General features: G+C 37.1%; 1 protein-coding gene across 6 annotated transcripts in view; it reads left to right on the top strand.

The window, feature by feature from the left end:
- The window catches only part of B3GALT1 (beta-1,3-galactosyltransferase 1), a 617,370-nt gene that overhangs the window by 482,181 nt on the left and 118,340 nt on the right, over positions 1-16,849 (top strand). The window lies entirely within an intron of this gene.

Here is a 16,849-nt window from a genome sequence, read left to right as displayed (position 1 = left end):
GAAGAGATGAGAGGTGGAGGCGTCTTTGGGACATGGAGCTGCCCTGGATGGTGCTTCAGAGGCAATCACCGGACATTGTAAATCCTCACAGGGCCCACTGGATGGAATGGGGGAGAGTATGGGCCATGATGTGGACCATTGACTATGAGGTGCAGAGGTGTCCAAAGATGTACTTACCAAATCCAATGGATGTGTCATGATGATGGGAACGAGTGTTGCTGGGCGGGGGGAGAGGTGGGGTGGGGGGGGTTGAATGGGACCTCACATATATATTTTTAATGTAATATTATTACAAAGTCAATAAAGAAAAAAAGAAAAAAAAAAGAAAATACTATTTTGCAAATAAATATTTATATGTAAATCCCATTGTAGGAAATTCAGATTACTAGATCCAAAATATGGCATTTCAGATGAGAACTATTCCTCCTCTGCTCTGATTCCTTTGCCATTGCAATTATCTTTTGAGGGAAAATTTACCATCCCCATGATGCTGCTGAGATTATAATTTCAGAAATTTCCCAAAGGATAAAAATGGGTCTTCTTCCTCTGGCACATGCCATTACACCTGCCACTCAGGTCAAGCAAACATCTAAGGAGTGTAAAGACATTTTTAAAGAAACTGCTTTGTGAATACAAAGGGAATCTGAGAAAAACATCAATGAACTGAAAAGATAAAATTTAGGAAGACTGCTGTGTCTCGCTAAATGATTTATTTATGTGCTGATTGAGCTGAAGCCCCTTCACACATAGAGTTGAGATGTGTCCAGGCTCCTTTCTGAAGAAAGAACTCTACCAAATTGACCCTGAGAGGCTAGAAGAGGAATTTAGGTTGGACATTTTGTTTGAAGAATTTCAGGACTGGCTCGATTTAGCTAACTTATGGTTGTAAAAGTGAGAGGACCAATAAGGCCCCAAAGGCAAAATTGTTTCTTGCGTAAAAACGAATCTGCCCAAAACACTTGCTTTAGAGCACAAAAAGAACTCTAATAGAGTTGTGATCTTTACAACAGTTGCCATCATTCTTGCCCAGTGGATGAATAAACCTAAAACTCATCAGCCATGTAAGAAAATTGCATCTATTTTTTTAAATAAAATGAAGTTTTTCTTCACAGAAGTTCCTAATATGTATTCCAAAAGAGATCTCTAGATTTCATAATGATTAAACTGCATTTATGATTAAATCTATTTAAAACAATGTACATTTGTCAAGTACCCAGGTTGTATGCAGAATCATACTAAGTATTCTGAAAATGCCATAAATGGATCACTCTGCAGACTCCATTTTGAAATATGAAATAAATGCTGAAAATATTCATGAAAGTAAAGAATGAGGAAACTAATATTTTCTTTTAGCCTTTAGCTGGCTATTTCTATTAATAGCTATTGGAAGGGCATGAGGGGACAACTTTGGTCTAATAAGTTGATCAATAAAAAAAGTAAATAAATACTTTGTAATGTACTTAATAGCTGCATGTTTTCAACTAAGCATACACTGGACAACATCTGTGGAAATACCAGAGGAGACAAATTAAGGTCTGCTCTTCCTTCTCAATAGCATACTCTATATACATCTCATACTGAGAACTCTAGTAAACTACTCAAGTGTGAAAATAGAAGCTAGTGTATTTCTGTTCAAAACATAAGATTTTTGATTACTGGATTCATCTGACACCCCTAAAGAAAAGTCCTGAAGAGTCTAAGGAGGAACAAAAGTTAACATGAGCTACAAGCATATCCTTCAAAGGGAAAAGGGCCCTTCCTTACTTTTAGCTTTGGAGGTGCCATTTGTTGCAGTAGAAAAGGTGCATGTTTTCAGGTTTCAAGAGCACCAAATATCACTATAGACCACATTAAATAACAAGTACCTCTTTCCCTTCAAAACACTCCTCTGGTCTACACAAGTCACTGTTCCAAATAACCTTCATTGGGGCATCAGTGTTAGTCCCTGTTACCATATTAATAAATTGATTCTAAATGGGTTGCAATCCTTCAAAGTTGGCTTCTCATTTCCCCTTTCAATCATATGGTATAGTTCACACCTACACTAAACAGAGTTTTAATAATATAAGAGTATGAGGTAGCAACTGTCTGCACAGCTAGGGAAGAGTTGTGTATCCAGGTCTGGGTGTGCTGATGCATGCTAAAGCTCAAAGATGTGAGTGAGCTATTCCCAGAAATAGCCCTCCCTACCTTGTTACTTTTTTATAAGGAGTCAAATTAGGTTGGCATACATACAAAGAAGCATTCATTTTTATTTGTGCTTCTTGAGTGCATTTTATATGTTAAGGGCACATTTTGAGAGTTTAATGAGTTTTATCATTCTATTCCTATATGAACATACTTTTTGAGAAAAAAAGAAAAAAGAATTATTTCCTGATTTATTCGAAAATAGCTAAAGGGTCCAAAACATAACAGAATAAATAACATATGCAAATAAGGAAAGACTCCACATATTGCTATTCTTCAGCCCCAGACTTATTAGAACATCAGGATATGAAAATTAGCCATGAGTTTTCTACACAGCATCTTGGTTCATTCTGGTAGCCTAAGTGCTTGGGTGTGAACCAGGGAAGAGTTTCTAGTCCCTGCTTCACAAAGACCAAAAAAAAAAAAGCAAGTTAAGGATAATAGTAATGTAAGCTCTCTCTTCAGTATTTCTGGCACCACCTGCCTTTGGGCAACCCATGCCCAGATAGGGAGACTTCACTCGCTTCAGAAAACAGGTCATGCTGCCATTCTGAAGGAAACAGGGACCCCGTCCAGTTCTGAGGGCACCAGAATTGACTTAATATGACTCTTTGATAACTGTGACTGTGTGAAGTGGCTTAAGTAGGAAAGCTGCAGCCCTGAGACTCGGCAGGCGTGAGGGCAATTAATTCCTGGCATCGAACTGCCTCATGATTCGTTTTGAAATTATTGTTTGGTTGATTGTGCTTATTGTTGTTGTGTACATGGGTGAAAGATAAATAGTTACACTGAAGGGAAACAGAAGCCCACGTAGACAGCACTGCAAGAACCCTCTCATCCCACTTGGAGCTATAGCATAAATTTATGAATTCAAAGGAAGTGGGAGCCCCTCAGGTATAAACTCTGTCACGGTGGTTTGGAACAAATGACGTTGCTGGTAGAAAATAAAAATGGTCAAAAAGGGTTTTTTTGTTTTTGATCCAAGGTAATCCAGAATAGATTTTATTTATAAACAATTGGGTTTTTAACCAAAATTTGCCTATTGGCCAAATGAACATTACTCCTATTTGGCTTGCTTCTGTTGTATCAAATAACAAACATCATTTGTATAGGGAGCAAATATACTTTCACAACAATATAGGATGCCAAATAACACGTACATTTAAAAATTCTTGAAAATCCAAGTTTAGGGAAGCAGCTGTGGCTCAATCAGTTGGGCTCCCATCTACCATGTGGAAGGCCCTGGGTTCACATCCCGGGGCTGCCTTGTGAGGGCAGGCTCACCCGGCAGTGCCACGGAGAGCCGCCGGCCTGCAAGTGCTGTGGAGAGCCGACTCAGCAAGGTGACACAACAAAAGAAGGGAGACAAGCAAAAACACAGCGAATGGACAGAGAGCAGACAACAAGCAAGCTGCAAGCGGGGGGAGGGGTAATTAAAAAAAAAAATCAAGTTTAAACCTAGGCTTGCATCTTAGAGATGACACCTTTTCTTCATCAGTTGAAGATGGAATCAACAAATCATGGACTTTGACACTCTTGTCTGAGGTGTATTATTTACTGACAAACTTTGCAGCACCATGGGTTCATATGTTCTTGAGGCCTTCCTCATAATTTGCGTAAGAATCTTCCAGAAACATTCAAACTCTGCTGCCATCTATACTTTGAAAGTATAGATGAAAGTATGATTGAAAGTAAAGATACTTTTGTGACCAAAGCAAGCTGCCAGCCTGTGTTCTAGCCCCTTCTGCCCACTGATGGGGGAGGAGGGAGTGTTGACCAGGATTCTCCTAAACCTTCTGTGGGATTTGAAATGATCTCACTATAGGCTGGGTGCAAAGTGGTTTGGCTCCTTTAAGTTACTGATACTTGAAAGATCTTTCTAATTTCTCAGCTTTTCTGTCCAAGGAAAGAAAGTACCTGTGGCTTGGTCCGACAAACGTATCAATGGGAAATCAGTGTTGGAGTCAGTGTCAAAGAAACGATTTGTGATGAATTCAGTCATCTGAACACACCGATGGCACATGAGTCTCCTAGCATTACTCCCCCTTTTACTCCTAGGAAATAATGGGAAAAAACTCAAGGTATGAAACCTTTCTGTAGAAAGAAACCTCAGCTACATAGGAAAATCATATGTATTTGTTAACTTGTCAGATCAAGGAGAGGAGTAAGCAGTATACTTAAAATTAATCTTAATTAAGTAAATTTCATTATAAAATATCTTCTCAAAAGGAGAATTGTATGAAAGAAGTTTATCAGTCTTTACAGCTCTAAAGAGAAGGCATTTGTTAAGTATCTGAAGAAAGGCGTTGATTCTGTAGCTATGTATTTGCTCCATGCTTCCTAGCAACCAAAATGTGTCTCTACTCTGAATAGTCAGATTGGGTGTATTTACATCTGGCTGGAGTTCTTCTCCACTCTCCGCCCCGCCCCCCAAAGAAAATAAAGATATGGTTTGAAAAAGTGGTGGGCAAAAAGACCTCCCTTTCAGTATTTATGTTACCTTCTCAGGGAAGCCTGTTAACTTGTGTGACATTATCTACTCTAGGTCAGGGGGTAAGAATGATGATGCAGTTACAAATTCCACTGATAATAGAAGTAATTATTTTGATGACAGGAACACATTTATTCTCAAAGATATCGGGAACATAAATTAAGATGATAGATACTCAAACCGACATCTGGATAAACAAAGGTTATTCCCAGTTTGTAAACTAGATATTTGCCTCTGACAAATTCATGAAATTCATAAAATGCTTCCCTTTTCTGATGTTGTCACCAGTCACTCACCCAGACACCTGAAATTTCCCTATTTTTAAAATGCACTTAAAGTTGCCTGAAGTATATTAGAGACATTTGGAAAACATAGGGTATGAGCATGCTTGACAGTGATTGTGTGAAGATTTTAACAATAGCAAGGTGCCTTTGGATCCTATCTGCTATTTCATTTAGGAAATGATTTCTTAACAGGATCCTAGTCATCTTAGAAAGATAATGTACTTCTAGAATTGCCTAATTTTCTCACTCTTAAAAGACTGGACTAATATAAGAAAATTTTCTATTGAATCTATCCTTAAAGGGCTAGAGAACAGCAGAAAAATATATATATTTAGAATCACACTAAATTAGTTGGATTTCCCTGGGTGTATCAGTGCTCAGGCCCTGGACAGGCAATCCAACCCAGCACTCTCAGGGTCTTTGACCAGACTCAGTAGTGGCAAAAAAGCCTCTAAGCTCTGAGACTATGTAGCTGTGGCTTCAGCCTGCACAAATCCTACAGAATACAAGATATGGTGTCCTGCAAGAAATAAGACTGGAGCAAATCCTAGCCCACCCTGCCACCCCACCCCCACCCTGCCTCCAAATGCCTTCCACTGTCAACTAAGGCTAGGTAGGGAAGGTTAGAGTCTTCTGCTGGATTTCACAAATCTGTGCCCTCTTTTTATGTTGCTTAAAATTTTCATTTTTATCGTTTTAAAATGTACATATCTGGTATATGAATTTGGACAAATGCATGGAGTTATATAACCACCACAATGTTTAAGATACAAAATAGTTCTAATATCCACAAAATTCCCTTATTCTTCCCCTTGTAGTCAGACCTTCCCTCTGTCCTTAACAGGGAACTGAGCTGTTCTCAGTTACTATAGCTTTGTCACTTCAAGAATGTTATGTAAATGGAACCATACTGCATGTGCAATTTTGGGCCTGGCATCTTTTGCTTAGTACTGTGTATGTGAGATTTACCCATCTTGTTGCATATATCAATAGTTTGTTCCTTCTTATTGCTGAGTAGTATTCCGTTGTATATATGTACCACAGTTTATTCCTCAGCTGAGGGATTTTTCAGTTGCTTCCAGTTTGGGGCAGTATAAACAACACATTCAGGTTTTGGTGCAAAAACAGATTCCCATTTCATTTGAAATATCTAGAAGTGGAATTGCTGGATCATCTGGTAAGTTTGACTCTATAAGAAACTGCCTGTTTTCCAGAGTGGCTGTGCCATTTGGCATTCCTACCAGCAATGTATGAGAGTTCCCCTTGAACAGTTGTTTTGTTCGCTCATTTGCTGTTTAGGATTTTGAGCGGGGGCGGGGGGGGGGGAGGGGGGCATTCTGATAGCTTAGTGATTTCTCAGGTGGTTTTAATTTGCATCTCCCTAAACACTAATGAAATTCAGTATTATTTCCTGCACTTATTTGCCATTTGTATATCCTCTTTGGTGAAGTGTCTGTTCTAATCTTTTGTCCACTTTTTAAATTGGGTTGTTTGCTTTTTATTGTTGTGCTTTTTTTTGTCAGATAGGTGATTTGGGGGTATTTTTCTTCCAGTCTGTTGCTGGGCTTTTCCTTCTCTTAGAAGTGTCTTTCTCAGAGCAAAAAAATTAAAACTTGATGAAGTTCAATTTATCAATTTTTTTCTTTAACAGATCATGCTTTTGGTGTTGAAGCTAAGAAATCGTACCTAACCTAAGTTCACAATGATTTTCTCTTATGTATTCCTTTGGAAGGTCTGTAGTTTTTCATATCAGTGTCCTCTTTAATGAGGCTAGCAAATTTCCTGTGAATTCTGATTATTGTGCGTAGACACAGAAAATTTACTGTGTCAGAAAAATTTTAAATGTCCATTTTTGATCATTAGCAACTTGAAGGCAAAAGCACCATCTCAGAATAGCATCACTGTGCCCTACATTACCCCCATCTTTGCCAGCAGCTAGGTGTTCAATAAATACATATTGCCAATTGATAAATCCTCTCTGTGGAGCTAAATTATTATTTCAGTGTTGTGTAGTACAAGAAGCATGGGCTTTGTAGTCAGCTCAGTGTTCAAATTACAGTTCCCCATCTTGCTGGCTTTCTGACCTTGTGCAGGCAATGTGCTTACATTCTCTGGGGTTAGGTTTTCTGATCTAAAAATATATGTTAATAATGCATTCTAAGACTTTTGGGGGAACTAAATGTGGTAAAACAGAAAGGTAACTTCATGGTGCCTGACACGTATTGGGAATTCTGTGAAGAATTCTATTCTCCTTTCTTTTCTTTTTCCAACCATATCCTAAACATGTATGTGTTTAACAGTAAGAGCTCTGTTTCACAATAACTGAAACTGCTATCATGCTGTGAATCGATAGGCTCCATCTTTGCTCATTGAATGTACTCATTCATGCATATATGCATTTTTAGCTAATATAACTAAAATGGCTTCATGTCACCCTTTTCAACAGGTTCTCTTCCTGGACTACCCTTCCACTGTACAAAAGTAGAGGGAATGAAAAGGGGCCAGGTTGGGATAGTAAGCAGGCAGCAGGAAAACCCTGCAGTGGAGCTTTTATGGGAAAGGCCCTCACACATTTATTGGAGCTTGGAGAAAGGCAATCTTAATCAGAACCTAGCAACAATAAGCCAACCAAGAATTATATACAAACTAGAAGAAAATGGCCCTGCTCATGACTTGCTTACTAGCTCATTATCAGTGTAAGTTTGCTACATTTTATGAAAATTCCTACAATTTTTTATTGAACTAAAAGGATTTTTCCAGCTAAAGATGTTCATTATTGAATGACGAAGGGATCCAAAAAGGCTGGCATGGTTTCCAGTCCTAGACATTGTGTGACTTGACTCATAAACTATAAAGTAAGCCCCCAAATTAATAAGTTCAGAAGCACAGACCAAATGCAATGTCTTGAGGTATCTTAAAATTGGTTACTTTGAGAAATTACCTGAGAGGAAGGGCACAACATATTTTCCTAACAACAGTGCTATTTATTAAACACTTGTTCAATGCCAGGTGGTGGCATGAAGGCTTTTAATGTATTATCTGATGTAATTCTCATAACTTAATGCACACCACCTCTGGAATGAGTGTTGCCATTATCTTTATTTTATGGACAGGGAAATCACGAGTATAGGTTAACTATCTGCCCCAAGGTCTCACTGCTAATAAATGACTAACTCCGAATTTGAACTCAAGGCTGTCTAGTTGGAAGCCTTGTTTTTAACTGCTCTACTTTATCACTTTACTCTGCAGGGTTTACAGCCTGTAGAAATGCTCTCTAAAATATGCAGCCTGAATTTTAGAGACCCAATGACTCAGTAATGTTCCTAACTTTTAGATATGCAGTACAGGACCTTTTGATTAGGGTGCATATATATTTCAATTTGCAATTACAGGATTAAAGGTCACTCTAGTTTTATGTCACCTTGTTAATTTCCTAAACACTTCCAAATGCATAACATACCAACTATGCTACTCTTTCCAGGCTCATTTAAACATATGCAGAGATACTGATTAAACTTTATTGATACGTGTCAAGAGGTAATTATCATTTAATAGAGCTATCCAAATGTTTCCTAATTTTCTAAATGTTGAACTTCCCCAACCAAAGGAAAGCATTCCCTTAACCTCTTAGACAGAGAAGTTCTGGAGCCACTAATAGCACTTTCATAAAAAATTTCTGTGAATTTTTTAGGAAAAGGGTGGTATCTTTCTTTCTCCTGGAAGAGTGCATTACTTTGAGCAGAGACCCAATAAATGATATTGAATTAATGAATGTATGAATAAATAAATGAGTCTGTTGGCAAATTTTAATTCAATAAATGTTTGTTAGATGAATTAATCTATTCGCAAATCGTAACTCATAGATTTAGAAGCAATATTGGATGTTATATCTATGATATTTTAATGTACCAACACAAATATACATATATGTTTTATTTGTGCCTGTATGTATACATAGATTTTTAAGGAAAACATTAGTATCACGTTTACTTTGTCCTAATTTACTATGCATTTTTATGATATTAAATTTACAGCTCATGGGAATGTCCACATGACATTCTTACTAGACAGCTTACTATAAACCAGATCATCTTAACAAAGAACTGCACAAAATAATCATGAAATAATGAAAGTCCCAAGCAGAGACACATATTAAGTTTGGGACCTTGCATAGACCTGATTATAAGGAATCGAAGCAAGAAAAAATTAACTGCAAAAGAAGAAGACATTACCTATATCATAATGGTTACACCCTTCAATTCTACATGGCCTTCCAAGGGCTAAAGTTACAAAAGTCACTGAGCACATAATTCTGGGTTCCTTTGACCTAGTATATTTCTCACTCCATGAAGCCTGCTCAAACCACCACACTTCAGTATTTCCAGGAAGAATTCCAAAGGCAGTGGGCTCCACATCTAGTTGCTAATATTCCAATCTTATCTCTCTTTCGTATACTTAACTGATTCCAAAGTAAAACAATGTGGGATCAACCCTTGGATGCTCATAAGTCCAAGTGGTCATTCATTCCTGACAATCTGTCACTGTTTTAGACTTTATCTTCTGACCTAGAGAAGGCCCAACCCCAAGCCTGGATACTGCTAATGAGCTATGGAAAGGTTAAACTGAAGGCTAGTTATTCTGAGTACTTAGTTTAAAGATCCATGCTTCAAATATTTTAACTTAAATGACTTTACAATTTTTAAAGTATTTCCTTTTTCACAATCTAATATTCACTTGTTTATTTTTTGAACCATCATGTGGCTATATAGCAGGTGTTAATGCAACCAAAGGAAAAGTAATTTCAATTTGGTTCAAGAATCCTGTACCAATATACCGACTCTGTGTCCCACTATATTCAAATTCTATAATAATCATCATTTGAATATTTACTGTTAGTCATTGTTAGAATAAATACTTATTTAAGAGTCAGAGACCCCTACCTTTTTTATAATTTTACCCTGGCAAGCACTGATAACTCATATCAAAATGAAAATATTTCTGAAAACACGTAAGATTGAAGAACCATTTTCCTTCCCGTTATCATTGGAAAAGTGTGCCTGGAGCATCCACTATCCTTTAGAATGCTATAAACATTTGCTTCTCTAGCTTCCCTGTATGTATTCGTAAAAGTGGAACTTAAGCTAATGAACTGTGTTTCTTAATTACATTAATAAACTTATTAAAAAATCAAACTCACTGACAATCAAAGGAATGCAAATTAAAGTAGCAATAGGATATTTATCATCTGTCTCTCTGAGCTGAAGTATTAATTTTTAAATGATAATGCTTAATGCTAATGAGGTTCCTTTAGATAATAATTCCCAAGCATGACTTGTAGTAGTAAATTTTAGTACAACCTTCCTGGGAAGTCTTAAAAATGTTTTGAATTTTCGACCCAAAAATTTGATTTCTAGACCTGTATAACAAGGAAGATAATTGTAGATGCCGACAAAGATTTGTGAATAAGGGAATTACTTATACTGTCATTTGGAATAAAAATTTTAAACTAACTAAATGTCCACAATATGAAAATAGTTCAATAAATTATGATATATAGAAATGATGGCATATTTTTTATCCTTTAAAGGGTATGTTTGGAAAAAATAATGAAATGCTCATGGTATACTGTTAATTTAAAATATAATCTATAGAGTGTACTTCCAATTTATTTTGGAAAGCGCACACATACACACACAGATAGATTGTATATGTACATGAACCAGACTCTAAAGCTACACTCAAAACATAATAGTGGTTATCCCTGAGCTGTAAGTGATGCTCTTCTCTTCCTTACACTATTTTTAGATTTCCTATAGTAAGCTAGTACACTTGGTAATTGGAAAATAATAATTTTTATGTACCTCATGAAACCCCACCCATGTATAAATGATTGTCATGGAGCATAAGATGATCAAAATTCAAAAATAGGAATATAACCAAATTCAAAGCAAGAATACAAGATACACATATTAAGCAGAATTATTTTTATCATTTGCAGGAAGGCCTCCTTTCTCAGTAAATGATTTTTATCTATTTCAAAAACAATGTTTTAAACAAAAGGAATTTTAAAGTTGCATACATATTCAAAGCATTTCATAAGTTCTCTGCTATCTTTACTGCAGATAATGTGAATCATTGGAATTTTTTAAACAGTATTCACAAGATTCTTATAAAACAGGTGCTTCCACACCCAAACACATGAAGAATTAAAAACCATGTGGGTTACCAAAATTTTATACAACTTTGCATAACCAACAACATCTTCATATAAATTAGGCAACAATAGGAAATGGAGTTTCACTACATACAGAGCTCTGCTCTAGGCACAGTGAAATAATAAGAGAGACAAGCAATAGGTGACCCTTCAGGTGCCTGTGATCAAATGAAAGTAACCAGGGTTTAAAAAGAACATCAGAAAATACATTAGGCAACTATGTAAGTGGATAACTATTTACACACATACACACACCAAACACCTGCAGGTAGCTAGAATGTTCTCCCACCTTCCCAGCAAATAAGTAACAAGGTGCTTACCCCCTAGCACCTCCAGGCCTGATGTGGACTCTTCTGTCTTTGAGCACTTATGTAATTCACCTCACTTGAACATAGATATGAATGATGAAGGATTTTTAAGAGATATAACCAGCAAATGAGTGTTTTGTGGGAAATAACTGAGGAAAATTCCACATCAGTTTTCCCCCAACCATTCCTCCATAGAAATTAACATAGTACAAAGGGACAGCACTGCCCTTGCAATTAGAAAGCCACTGTCCCCATCCCAATTCTGCCACTGGTCAAGTTTCCTGAATATGGAAAAATTGCTTGGCCTTTCTAAACCTGCCTCCTCTTTTCTAAAGTAAGGATGACAGAACTGATGGCACAGAGTTTCCTGAGAAGTGAGTGAGAGAACACAGGTGAGTGACCTGAGTGCAGGGGATGACCCATTGTAAGCACCTGACAAATTTGGTTGAAATTGAATGAAAAGCCTGGGGATTAATCAGCATGGTAGAAGGCCAAGAATTCCACTTTACTTGTGCCTCGGTATCTGACATATTCTGACAAACAGGTCACAAGAATTTGTTTTTATTGCCCCCTGCCTTGGTTCCCTGGTCTATGAAATAGGAACATTATATAATTTTTATTTCTGTTCTTTAAACATCTGAGGGACTATAGAGGAATATATGATTTAGATCATAAGAGAATTATGAGTTTTAGAAAAACTATCTGAATTCCTTTTATACCTGTACACCCTGAATTTGGTGTGATTTGGCTTTCTTTTTGTTCTTGGAGAAAAAAATTTCTCTTAAAATCCTACCTTTGAAGTTTGGTCTCTATTTATGCGTGTTACTTCTCTGTATATGCACTGACAGGTTTTTTGGTTTTGTTTGTGTATTTGTTTCTTTAAGCTCAAGTAATGATCTATTAACACTGAGTGAAAGTAGGTCATAGCAACTTCCCATATAGTAAGGAAAGAATTCAATTTAATTTTTCTGAGTAATGGGCACATACCAGACTTAACACAGAACTAAAAATATATAGTCCCAGTTAATGGAGTTTGGAAATACGAGAGTAAATAGTAGAGTTTTTATAATAAAAGAAACATAAAACGAACAAATTTTCATTTAATATGAACTGTCACCCAAAAAGACTTATTGATATACCAATTACAAGTGATCATTATGAATCATAGTCTACCAGCTAAATAATTTTCTTTAACAAAAACCCTCCTATGATATTGTAGCATTCCTTTCATGCCAATTATAGTAATTTCTCAACTACAAACAATTGACCTTTTTTATCTTTATGTCTAAACAATTTCTTGTCATTAGTTACTAAATACATTTCATAACACTAAGTAGGAATATGCCAGTGTGTCCTGGAGCAGTGGTTCTCAAACAAGGGCAATTTTACCCTCAGGGGACACGTGGCAATATCTGGAGACATTTTTGACTGCCATGGGGGGTGGGGGTCGGGGAGGGGAGCACACTATTGGCATCGAATGGGTAGGAGCCAGAGATGCTACAAAATTTTCTGCAATGTGCAAGATATCCCCACAAAAGAGAATTATCAGACCCGAATTTTCAGTAGTTCTGAGGTTGAGAAACCCTGGCCTAGAACAAGAATGAATTCAGGAATGATTGTAACACATCCCTTCATTCAGTCCCCTTGAATTGAGTACAGTGCAAGGCACTGCAAAAGGTTTAGACTCTTGGTAGAGGAACATTTGCAATTGAGTAATAAGGTGGTAAGAATGTTTTTCTTCTTCAGTCTGAATTGGTGTACCACTTCGATTGCTTTATCTTTCTTGTTTTCTACTTTACTTCTCTCTGTTGTCTTCTCCCTATTTTTAAATCAATTTTATTGAAACATATTCATAAAACATACAGTCCATTTAAGTGTACAATCAATGGCTTTTGGTATAATCAGAGTTGTGCGTTTATCACCACAATCAATATTAGAGCATTTTCATTACTCCAAGAAGAAAAACCTGTACCGCTTAGTAGTGACTTCTCAATCCCCCATCCTTCCCCTGCCATACGTAACTGCTAATCTATTTCTGTCCTTACAGATTTATTTGTATTTGCATTTTGTATAGATGGAATCAAACAACATGTAGCGCTTTCCTTCCCCCACTTCCTTCTGTCACTTCCTCCATGTCAAGTTTCTTTGCTTTCCCCTGCCCTGCACCTTCCCCCACTACACTTTTCAACCCCCTGCCCTTTTGTCTTTCCTCTAAGATTGAAATGTGTGAACCTTCCTCCCTATCACTGTGTGGAAATACAGGGCTGTTTATTTGGAATGAACACAGCACTCATAATAGAGACCCAGAAGCTCTTTCAGTATCTGGCTAATCTCTCCTAGTGTTAGGATTTGGGGAAAAATTTGGATTTATGGGTAAGTTGTATACTTACAATTAACAAATCTTATGTTTTCTTTTAGACCCCATCTTCACAAGGAAAAGAGAATTTATAAAAAGTATCAACCTCTTCAAATAGGCATGAGTGACAGATCCTTTAAAGTAAAATTATATAAGGATCGATAAAAATGTTAAAGTAAATAATTTGCTCTAGTGCCCCATTCTGCTGGGCTGAGGGGAGTTGCCATTTGAGAACATCACTAAGTGCCTCATTGGGGTACCTGGGCTCAGATTCTCACCCCTATCTTGTTTCCTCCTTGTGAAGTCGTGGCAAATTTTTCCTGAAACACCTATCAATAACAGAGATATCTAATATGAAGGTATTGGTCAAAGACTTGAGTGGACCTGAAAGTCTAGAAAAGCATTAGGAGACATTTACAAAGCAGAAATGCATCTCCTATACACTCATTTTTTCCATCCAGTCTTTGAAGCTTACTGAATGTCAGACATAAGTGAGTTATTTGAATAGCAAGTCTAGGTTATATCCCACCCCACCCCTTCTCTCCCCCTCTCTCACCATCTGTCCCCTTCTCTCCCTTTCTCCCTCCCCTTCCCCCTTTCCCTCTCCCCACATATTTTTGCAGGCTTTTAAAACAAATCATGTAGCAAAAGAAAGACATTTGGAGCCATTCTGAATTGCTTGCCATGTGTAGATATAATTTGAACGTAATGATCTGCATGATTAGAAAGGAATGGCAGACTCATCGGGAAGCTAGTGGAAATGTTTCAGGCTGGTAAATATTTTAAGGCCAACAGATTTCTTTGCTACATGCTCTGATAGGTGTATTTTATTTCCATTGTGTAAAGGCCCTAATTGGCATAAAATACATCCACATCTCATTTCTTGTTTTTTTTTCTGATGCAGTTAGCCCTGATCAATAAGCTCATTGTTTGGTATATATTGATCTTCACTACTACCCTGAGAATGACTACTGAAATACAAACCTAGATTCATACTCTAAGGGACTACTAGAGCCTTTCCCTAATTCGTAGGTACTGCTCATTTCATTTGTCCACAAACTCTGTGTTCAGTGCCCAGTAGTCAAGGCCCAATATGAATGTCTGTTTATAAAAACAACCATTAAAAAGAACAGTAAGAACTGAAGCATCACTTATTGTTCATCATGTATTGTTTTCATAGTGCCAGTCAAACTTATAACGATTATTAATGTCAGAATAATCATTGTATGATAGAGTTCTATCCATCTGTTGAGAGAATTGGGCTAAACTATTTACCACATATGTAGTTCCTTCCACTTAATATCATGTATCCTAAAAATATTCAACATTTGAAAATCTACATCAAAATGGCAATGTGAATGTTAGGAAAATCATTAGATCTTTAACTGCCAAAGTCTGTCTCACCCCATGAATCAAAATTCCCAGATAATTTTCAGAGTCAAGAAAACAGAAGAGTTAGATTTTATCTGTGCTGTCCAGCATATTCTAGACTGTCCCTTAAAACAGTGAAATCAAGGGTCTGCAGGTGTTCTTGCAAACACAGAAGTTCTGTAGGTAAGAGAATCTTGAATAACAAAGGCTTATGGAAATGATTGCATTGTGCACAATGTTTTATATCAGCACTTCCAAAGTGATGTGTTGACATAGTGAACCCTTAACCCTAGGGGATTTATGGGGCCCACAGTGGCCAGAACTTGGGGTCACCTCCAGCCATGATCAGCTTTGACTATTTTCCCCAGTATATTGCTCTAATATTATTTCCTTTGTGTGTATTTGGCATGGAAACGTGCTGTATATAGAAGTGGTCACAGAAGAATACACAGCAAATGAACAGAGAGAACAGACAACTGGGGGGTGGGGAGGAGGAAGGGGAGAGAAATTTTTTTAAAAAGGCATTTTGTACTTTCCAAGGTCTATTAAAATTGTCAGAACCACTAACAAAGACAAGACAGCCATTATGATGACATTTCCACATAGCTATCTGCTGTCAAACACTGTCAATAGGCCGTCCATTTTTTCCAACCATATGCTGCCTATAAAATTTCTAAGGACTCTTATACCTCTTTTTTGTTAGTACATATAATCTTGATGTACTCTTAATAGTTATTGACTAGATTGCTATGATTTGGAAGCACTACTGTTTCCTGGAATGTTTCCTAACACAGCAAAATGTCACTTTTCCAAAACCATAGACGTGACCCATACTTTAGTTTCAGTTCTGGACTTGAGCTTGATTTCAGCTCTGCAGGTGCTATTGTGTCTGACAGGCAGCCTGAGTTAATGTGTGAGGTGTCACTCTACAGTCACTGATAAAATACGTCAGGAAGGACATGGCAAGAGGTTTTCAAGAGTTCTCTACAAGATCTGTTGTGTTCTTGTAGGTAAACCACAGAGCTGTAGACTATGAGAAGAAAGTTCTTTAAAAGAATAGAAGTTCAAGTTGAAGACTTCCAGCAGGATGTTGGCTCTTCATTTCTTTCAATAACACCATGGATGGCCCAATAAATAGGAATGTTGTGAGAAGGAAGGAAGCTTCCTGCAGCTGTTGGCTGAAACTCATAGTACTTTGATTGTCCAGAAGTTGAATATGAAATAAGGCCTCATGGATGTCTTATCTTTGCTTTTGCTTTTTCAAACTCAGATGGGAGAGAATTCGAGAAATAAAAACACATGTAGAGGGGAGCAGGTGTAACTCAGTGGTTGAGTGCCTTCTTTGCAAATAAAAGGTCCAGGGTTCAATCCCTAGTACCTCCCCAAAAAACAAAACAAACAAACAAAACACATGGAATCAAAGAAACACAGAATTAGAAAGAGCTCAGAGCCCACCTAAGCCAGCCCATAGTTGAAGAGGGGCACCCCTCAGATAACTAAAGTTATACACATACACATGCACCATTGATTAAAAAGCCTAAGAGGATATGTCATCTGTAATAATGACTAAATGAGCCCTACTAAGGATGTTAATACTTTTTAGTGCACAGTGATTGGGAATATTATTAAATTTAAAGG

Source organism: Dasypus novemcinctus, chromosome 7 (genome assembly GCF_030445035.2).
Source record: "Dasypus novemcinctus isolate mDasNov1 chromosome 7, mDasNov1.1.hap2, whole genome shotgun sequence".
In the NCBI taxonomy this organism is placed as follows: Eukaryota; Metazoa; Chordata; class Mammalia; order Cingulata; family Dasypodidae; genus Dasypus; species Dasypus novemcinctus.
This window is presented reverse-complemented; position numbering and strand designations above follow the sequence as displayed.